The sequence below is a fragment of the Chiloscyllium plagiosum genome, chromosome 22 (assembly GCF_004010195.1).
Source record: "Chiloscyllium plagiosum isolate BGI_BamShark_2017 chromosome 22, ASM401019v2, whole genome shotgun sequence".
Classification (NCBI taxonomy): Eukaryota; Metazoa; Chordata; class Chondrichthyes; order Orectolobiformes; family Hemiscylliidae; genus Chiloscyllium; species Chiloscyllium plagiosum.
Window position 1 is genome coordinate 59,406,375 of NC_057731.1, and position 7,920 is coordinate 59,414,294.

A 7,920-nucleotide genomic window follows, 5' to 3' on the forward strand; every position below is an offset into this window, starting at 1 on the left:
GAAACGTCGATTTTGCTGAAGCTCCTCGGATGCTGCCTGAACTGCTGTGCTCTTCCAGCACCATTGATCCAGAATCTGGTTTCCAGCATCTGCAGTCATTGTTTTTACCTAAATGCCCATGGTGCCCAGGGATGTGCAGGCTAGGTGGATGAGCCATGGGAAACACAGGGTTACAGGAATGGGGGGGGGGGTCTGGGTGGGAGTGTCAGTGTGGTCTCGATGGACCAAATGGTCTGCTCCCAGACTGTAGGATTAAAATGAACTGGATAATTGTGGAGAGAAGCAGGTGCTATGAAGCAGTTGGAGAAAGAATACAACAACAACACTGCCTGTTGCATTCCCCAGTGCAGACTGAGATTTCAGAGTTTCAGTTGAAAATAAACTTTATTTCTGCTATCAGCTCCCAGTCAGATAGTTACTGCCACCCTGCAGTGTCCAAATCAACAGGAGGGGGGGGGGGGGAGTGAAAGACCAACATGCGATTGGATGGCGCCTGGGTGCCGCCTACAAGTAAAGTTCCGGAGTAACTTGGAGGTGGAATGGTGCTGAAAGTGGGATCTTAGAGGGGAGAGGCCGAGCGGTTACTGAGGGCTCGGAGAGAGACAGGGAGGAGGAGGAGGGGGGTGCTATGTCAGCAGAGGGGTGTCCGCAGCTGGGCAGCTCCTGCGCCGAGGATCCGCCGCAGCAGCGCCTGTACTCGGAGGCAGCGGTGCGCTGTATCGCGGAGCTCCGGGAGCGGGCGCTGGGCGAGAGCGCGCACTGGCCGCTCGGTCTGCGGAATGAATTCCTGCTCAGGTTCCTGAGAGCCCGGGACTTCAACATCGAACAGGCACTGAAGGTGAGCTCAAAGGCAGGAGGACAGGGTTAGCAACAAAGACACACAATTCCCAGCAGCCGCAGGAGGAGGAGGAGGAGGAGGAGGAGGGAGGTACAGGGTTCCAACCTTGCTCAGCCTCCCAGCGCTGAGAGCGGTGGGCAGACTGGAACATCTCTCATGTTTCCAGTTCCCTTGACATCTGTCGCGGTAACTCGTTGGGGAAACTTTTCAGGAGCTGTGAGCAAAACAGAACAACAGAACCTGGGCTACTGCAAGGCTGTAGCAGAAGGGGACAGTAATTGCTGGAGAAAGGGAGCAGGATCTGTGGAGAGTTTCGAGAAGGGGGTCACTGCACTCAACACGAAATAACAACGCGCTGTGCATCTGCTCGGGAGGAAAGCTTGGAGCAGTCTGTAACTGTGCCACGGATTGTCTCTCTGTTAACAAATTATTTGGAGATGCCGGTGTTGGACTGGGGTGTACATAGTTAAATATCACACAGCACCAGGTTATAGTCCAACAGGTTTAATTGGAAGCACACTAGCTTTCGGAGCGACGTTCCTTCATCAGGTGATTGTGGAGGGCTCGATCGTAACACAGAATTTATAGCAAAAATTTGCAGTGTGATGTAACTGAAATTATACATTGAAAAATTTCAGTTACATTACACTGCAAATTTTTGCTATAAATTCTGTGTTACGATCGAGCCCTCCACAATCACCTGATGAAGGAGTGTCGCTCCGAAAGCTAGTGTGCTTCCAATTAAACCTGTTGGACTATAACCTGGTGTTGTGTGATTTTTAACAATGTTAACCATGGCTTTGTTGAAAGATATAAGCATTTTTTACTTTCTTAACAGATCAAATGGACTGACGCATCCAAGTGAATTCTCAGTTCTCCAATACATTTTCACTGTCATTAAACACAGAAACCATAAGGATTAAAAAGAAACAGATCAAAAGTTATTTGCGCTCCTGTTGTAGCAATTGCTGTGGACATTTTATGTTGCCAGAACCACACAGAAGCCTTTTGACCCATTTTACCAAACATAGGAGGTTGTAAAAGGTCAGTAATACCAGGACAACAAAAGCCAACTGATGAGGATGAGCCTGAAATCTCCCCAATAATCAGGCAGCTTCAGAACAGTAATGAACATACTCAGAGGGACCAGAAACATCAAAAACAAATTACAACAGCAAATCCCACTGTTTGCAAACACTCAAATCTCTAGAGTGACTCAGCTCAAAACAGTTCCTGGCGGTTTAACTTGCACTGGTATAAGCCACCTGTTGTAGGGTGGGTATTGAGTTCTAACAAAATTTGCTCATGGTATTTTTTGACAAATAAAATTTTCTTTAAGGTTCAAAACTGACCACATGATAGGACCCAGCTGACAATCAAATCTGTCCCAAAGACAAATCAGTTTAATGTACACACCCAGCAACAGGAGAAGGTCATTTGCCTGCTTGAGTCTTCTCCACCACTGAATAAGACCCTAGGTGAGCAGTCACCCAACATCAACATTCATGCTTCAGTTAAATAGCAACTAATATTCAAATCACACAAGTGATTTAATGCTCACATCATCTACATGTGAGCATTAAAACATCTCTTATTGACACTAATGGCATTAGCATGACTGAATCTTCCCCCCCATTATCAACAAACTTCGGGTGGGGGGTAGGTGGTGGTGACAATTGACCACAAACTCAACTAGACTACCCACAAAAACACAGTAGCTGCAGAGCAGGTCAGAATCCTGCAGGAAGTAACTCACCTCCAGACTGTCAAAAGCCTGTCCACCATCTACAAGACACAAGCCAGAGGTGTGATGGAACACTCCCCACTTGTCTGGATGAGTGCAGCTCAAACAACACTCAAGAAGCTTGACATCACCCAGGGCAAAGCAGCCAATTTGAGTGGCATCACATCCACAAGCATCGACTCCCTTCACTATTGACACCCAGTAGCAGCAGTGTGTACTATCTACAAGATACACTGCAGAAATGCACCAAAGATCCTCAGAGTGCAGCTTCCAAACCCACGACCACTTCCAACTAGAAGGACAAAGGCAGCAGATGGGAACAGCATCATATTCAAGTTCCCTGTCAAGCCACTCACCATCCTGACTCGGAAATATATTGCCGTTCCTTCACAATTGCTGGATCAAAATCCCGGAAGTTTTCCCTAAGGGCATTGTGGGTCCCCTTGCACCTAACGAACGGCAGTGGTTCAAGGCAGCAGCTCACTAGCACCTACAGGGCAGCCTGCCAGCAACACCAATGTCCCCTGGATGAATAAAAACATGCTGAGGCTCCCTGTTGGAAACATGCTGCTTCCAATCAATTGAACAACTTCCAATTCACTTCCATGAAACTCAAAGGACATCCCAAACAGACTCATAATTGGATGACCATGTCACAAATCGATTTACATAAACATAGACTGAGACAATTCAAACAAAAGTGGAATACAGCAGATGTTGGAAGTCTGAAATAAAAACAAAATGTTGGAGGACCTCAGCACTGAAAGAAACAGCGTTAACGATGAATCCAATTACTTCTTCAGAACTGCATTAAAAGTGTTGTAAAGAAGAGTAACATCAAACTCAAATATACCCAATTTTCCTTCACCAAAGATGCAGCCAGAAATGTGTCGCCAGCACTTTTTGTTTCTATTTGACAAAATTCATAATCAGCAGAACCACTGAAAAGTTACTGCAGTATTAAAATTAGTCACTGAACAACCACAACTTATTCCAGTTCTTCAGTTGAAAACAAACCGAGGTCTGACATTCACTGCCCTCAGACAGATCACTGACATATGCTGAACTCTCACAGAAGACAATCCCAAGAAAACAAGACCTTGCAGCCAAAACCAATCTAAACTGTATCCCAGTGAGAGTGAATACAAATAGGACTGGTACCCCTGAGAATCGGGGGGTGGGGGTGAGGGTGAGGGTGGGGGTGGGGGTGGGGCCCAGGCCCATACGCCAGTGAGTCAGTGTGCACACGTGCGTGCGAGAGAAAGACCCTTACCTCAGAGTGTGTGTGAGAGAGACCCGTATCCAGTGAGAGTCAGTTTGTGTCCCTTACCCCAATGAGTGTGTGTGTCTGACAGTCCCTTACCCCAGTGAGAGTCAGTGCCTGTGTGTGTGACCTTTATCCCAGTGAGAATCAGTGCCTGTATGTGTGACCCTTATCCAATGAGAGTCAGTGCCTGTGTGAGAGACGCTTATCCCAGTGAGATTGGTGTGTGAGAGAGAGAGACCCTTACCCCAGTGAGAGTCAGTGCCTATATGGTGACCCTTATCCCAATGAGAGTCAGTGCCTGTGTGCGTGAGACACTTATCCCAGTGAGAGTTAGTTAGTGCGTGCGTGTGTCTCCCTTACCCCAGTGAGAGTGTGTGTGTGTCTCCCTTACCCCAGTGAGAGTCTGTGTGAGTCCCTTACCCCAGTGAGAGTCTGTATGTGTCTCCCTTACCCCAGAGAGAGTCTGTGCGAGTCCCTTGCCCCAGCAAGAGTCAGTGGCTGTGTGAGAGACCCTTAACCCAGGGAGTCTGTGTGTGTGTGAGAGAGAGACCCTTATCCCAGTGAGAGTCAGTGTGCGTGAGACCCTTAGCCCAGTGAGTCACTGTGTGGGTGAGAGTCCACCTGATGAAGGAGCAGCGTTCCAAAAGCCAGTGCTTCCAATTAAACCTGTTGGACTATAACCTGGTGTTGTGTGATTTTTAACCCAGTGAGTGTGTGTGCACGTGTGAGCGCGTGTGACCCTTACCCCAGTGAGAGTCAGTGTGTGTGAGACCCTTATCCCAGTGAATCTGTGTGAGAGAGACCCTTAACCCAGTGAGAGAGCAAGAGAGAGAGAGAGAGAGAGATAGAGTGTATGTGTGTGTCTGAGACCCTTACCCCAGTGAGAGTCAGTGCGTGTGAGACACCCTTACCCCAGAGAGAGAGAGTGTGCGTGTGTGTGACCCTTACCCCAGTGAGAGAGAGAGAAAGAGTGTGAGTGTGTGTCTGAGACCCTTACCCCAATGAGAGTCAGTGTGTTTGTGTGTGAGAGAGACCCTTACCACAGTGAGTGTGTCTGAGACCCTTACCCCAGTGAAAGTGTGTGTCTGAGACCCTTACCCCAGTGAGAGTCTGTGTGCGTGTGTGTCTGAGACCCTTACCCCACAGAGTGTGTGTCTGAGACCCTTACCCCAGTGAGAGTGTGTGTGTGTCTGAGACCCTTACCCCAGTGAGAGTGTGTGTCTGAGACCCTTACCCAGTGAGAGTGTGTGTGTCTGAGACCCTTACCCCAGTGAGAGTGTGTGTGTCTGTCTGAGGCCCTTAGTCCAGTGAGAGAGTGCGTGTGTGTCTGAGACCCTTACCCCAGTGAGAGAGTGTGTGTGTCTGTCTGAGACGCTTACCCCTGTGACTGTGTGTGTGTGTGTGTGTGTGTGTCTGAGACCGTTACCGCAGTGACTGTGTGTGTGTCTGAGACCCTTACCTCAGTGAGAGAATGTGTGTGTGTCTGAGACCCTTACCCCAGTGACTGTGTGTGTGTGCGTCTGAGACCCTTACCTCAGTGAGTGTGTGTGTGTGTGTGTGTGTCTGAGACCCTTACCCCACCGAGAGAGTGTGTGTATCTGAGACCCTTACCCCAGTGAGAGAGTGTGTCTGTCTGAGATCCTCACCCCTGTGACTGTGTGTGTGTCTGAGACCCTTACCCCAGTGAGAGAGTGTGTGTCGGTCTGAGACCCTTACCCCAGTGACTGTGTGTGTGTTTGAGACCCTCACCTCAGTGAGAGAGTGTGTGTGTCTGAGACCCTTACCACAGTGAGAGTGTGTGTGTGTCTGAGACCCTTACCCCAGTGAGAGAGTGTGTGTCTGTATGAGACCCTTACCCCAATGAGAGTCAGTGTGTGTTTGTGTGTGAGAGAGACCCTTACCAGTGAGTGTGTCTGAGACCCTTACCCCAGTGAGAGTGTATGTGCATGTGTGTGTCTGAGACCCTTACCCCACAGAGTGTGTGTCTGAGACCCTTACCCCAGTGAGAGAGTGTGTGTGTGTCTGAGACCCTTACCCCAGTGAGTGTGTGTCTGAGACCCTTACCCTAGTGAGAGTGTGTGTGTGAGACCCTTACCCCAGTGAGAGTGTGTGTGTCTGAGACCCTTACCCCAGTGAGAGTGTGTGTGTGTGTGTCTGAGACCCTTAGCCCAGTGAGAGAGTGTGTGTCTGTCTGAGGCCCTTAGCCCAGTGAGAGAGTGCGTGTGTGTCTGAGACCCTTACTCCAGTGAGAGTGCGTGTGTCTGTCTGAGACGCTTACCCCTGTGACTGTGTGTGTGTGTGTCTGAGACCCTTACCGCAGTGACTGTGTGTGTGTCTGAGACCCTTACCTCAGTGAGAGTGTGTGTGTCGGTCTGAGACCCTTACCCCTGTGACTGTCTGAGATCCTTACCCCTGTGACTGTGTATGTCTGAGACCCTTACCCCAGTGAGAGAGTGTGTGTGTCTGAGACCCTTACCCCAGTGAGAGAGTGTGTGTCTGTATGAGACCCTTACCCCAGTGACTGTGTGTGTCTGAGACCCTTACCCCAGTGAGAGAGTGTGTGTGTCTGAGACCCTTACCCCAGTGAGAGTGTGTGTGTGTGTGTGTGTCTGAGACCCTTACCCCAGTGACTGTGTGTGTGTCTGAGACCCTTACCCCAGAGACTGTGTGTCTGAGACCCTTACCCCAGTGAGTGTGTGTGTGTGTGTGTCTGAGACCCTTACCCCAGTGTCTGTGTGTGTGTGTGTGTGCGTGCGTGTCTGAGACCCTTACCCCAGTGACTGTGTGTGTCTGAGACCCTTACCCCAGTGACTATGTGTGTGTGTCTGAGACCCTTACCCCAGTGACTGTGTGTGTGTGTCTGAGACCCTTACCCCAGTGACTGTGTGTGTGTGTCTAAGACCCTTACCCCAGTGACTGTGTGTGTGTCTGAGACCCTTACCCCAGTGACTGTGTGTGTGTCTGAGACCCTTACCCCAGTGACTGTGTGTGTGTGTGTGTCTGAGACCCTTACCCCAGTGACTGTGTGTGTGTGTGTGTCTGAGACCCTTACCCCAGTGACTGTGTGTGTGTGTGTGTCTGAGACCCTTACCCCAGTGACTGTGTGTGTCTGAGACCCTTACCCCAGAGACTGTGTGTGTCTGTGACCCTTACCCCAGTGACTGTGTGTGTGTGTGTGTGTCTGATACCCTTACCCCAGTGACTGTGTGTGTGTCTGAGACCCTTACCCCAGTGACTGTGTGTGTGTGTGTCTGAGACCCTTACCCCAGTGACTGTGTGTGTATGTGTGTCTGAGACCCTTACCCCTGTGTGTGTGTTGGGGGCTGGGGAGAGCCGGTGTGTTCTTGGGGTCGGTTCACTAGAGTCTCCCCGATCGTGGACACTCTCTCTCCCCCCTCCCCACCCCTTGCTCCTGCTCACGGGGTGGGAGCTTGCCCCCACCCCCGAAGCCTGGGTCCCAGCCTCTTACCTGGGGCCGTGACGGCAGCTCCGACTCCCCGAGCCCGGGCGGTGCCGAGCGGCGGAAAACAAGTGACGGCAGCGGGAACCCGCCCCGCCCCTCGTCCCGCCCCAGACCATCCCAGCCAACCCGGCAATACCCCACTCTGCCCCATGTCCATTAACCCCTCTGCCCGCTTCCTGAGGATCCAGCCCGGCTCCCTCTCGCCAGAGCCCAACCTCTGGTTTTGTATAGTCCACCCTGTCCAGGCTTCATTCTGCCTCAAATCTATCTCAGTGCAACATCTCGGTTCTCTCAGACCGGGAGCAGGTCTGTTTACACTTTGTAAATTTGCACATTCGGAACTAAAGTTCATTAATTCTCACTTCCATCCTTCCTAGCAGTAGTAAAAATGAAGCTGAAAAACTGCGTCGAATTAGAACCTTCAGCTAAAAGGTGGATCCAAATGTGGAAACATATCTATGCAATCACAGTCATCTTTGTCACCACAGGCTCCAATCCAGACCCATCGTACACAGCTTAGCACTCGGTAAGGTTTACTCGAATAATCAACATTCTGATCTAGCCTCCATAACCAAGACCATTACCAAATGCGTCCTCCAGCCTCTAAT

General features: G+C 50.3%; 1 protein-coding gene across 1 annotated transcript in view; it reads right to left on the minus strand.

Moving 5' to 3' along the window:
* LOC122561370 (6-phosphofructo-2-kinase/fructose-2,6-bisphosphatase 4-like) overlaps positions 1-7,406 on the minus strand; it is a 177,705-nt gene extending 170,299 nt beyond the window's left edge. The window contains exon 1 of the mRNA XM_043713128.1: positions 7,319-7,406. The gene's annotated coding sequence lies outside the window, so the exon portion shown is untranslated. The remainder of the gene's footprint in view (positions 1-7,318) is intronic.
* Between the last annotated feature and the right edge of the window lie 514 nt (positions 7,407-7,920).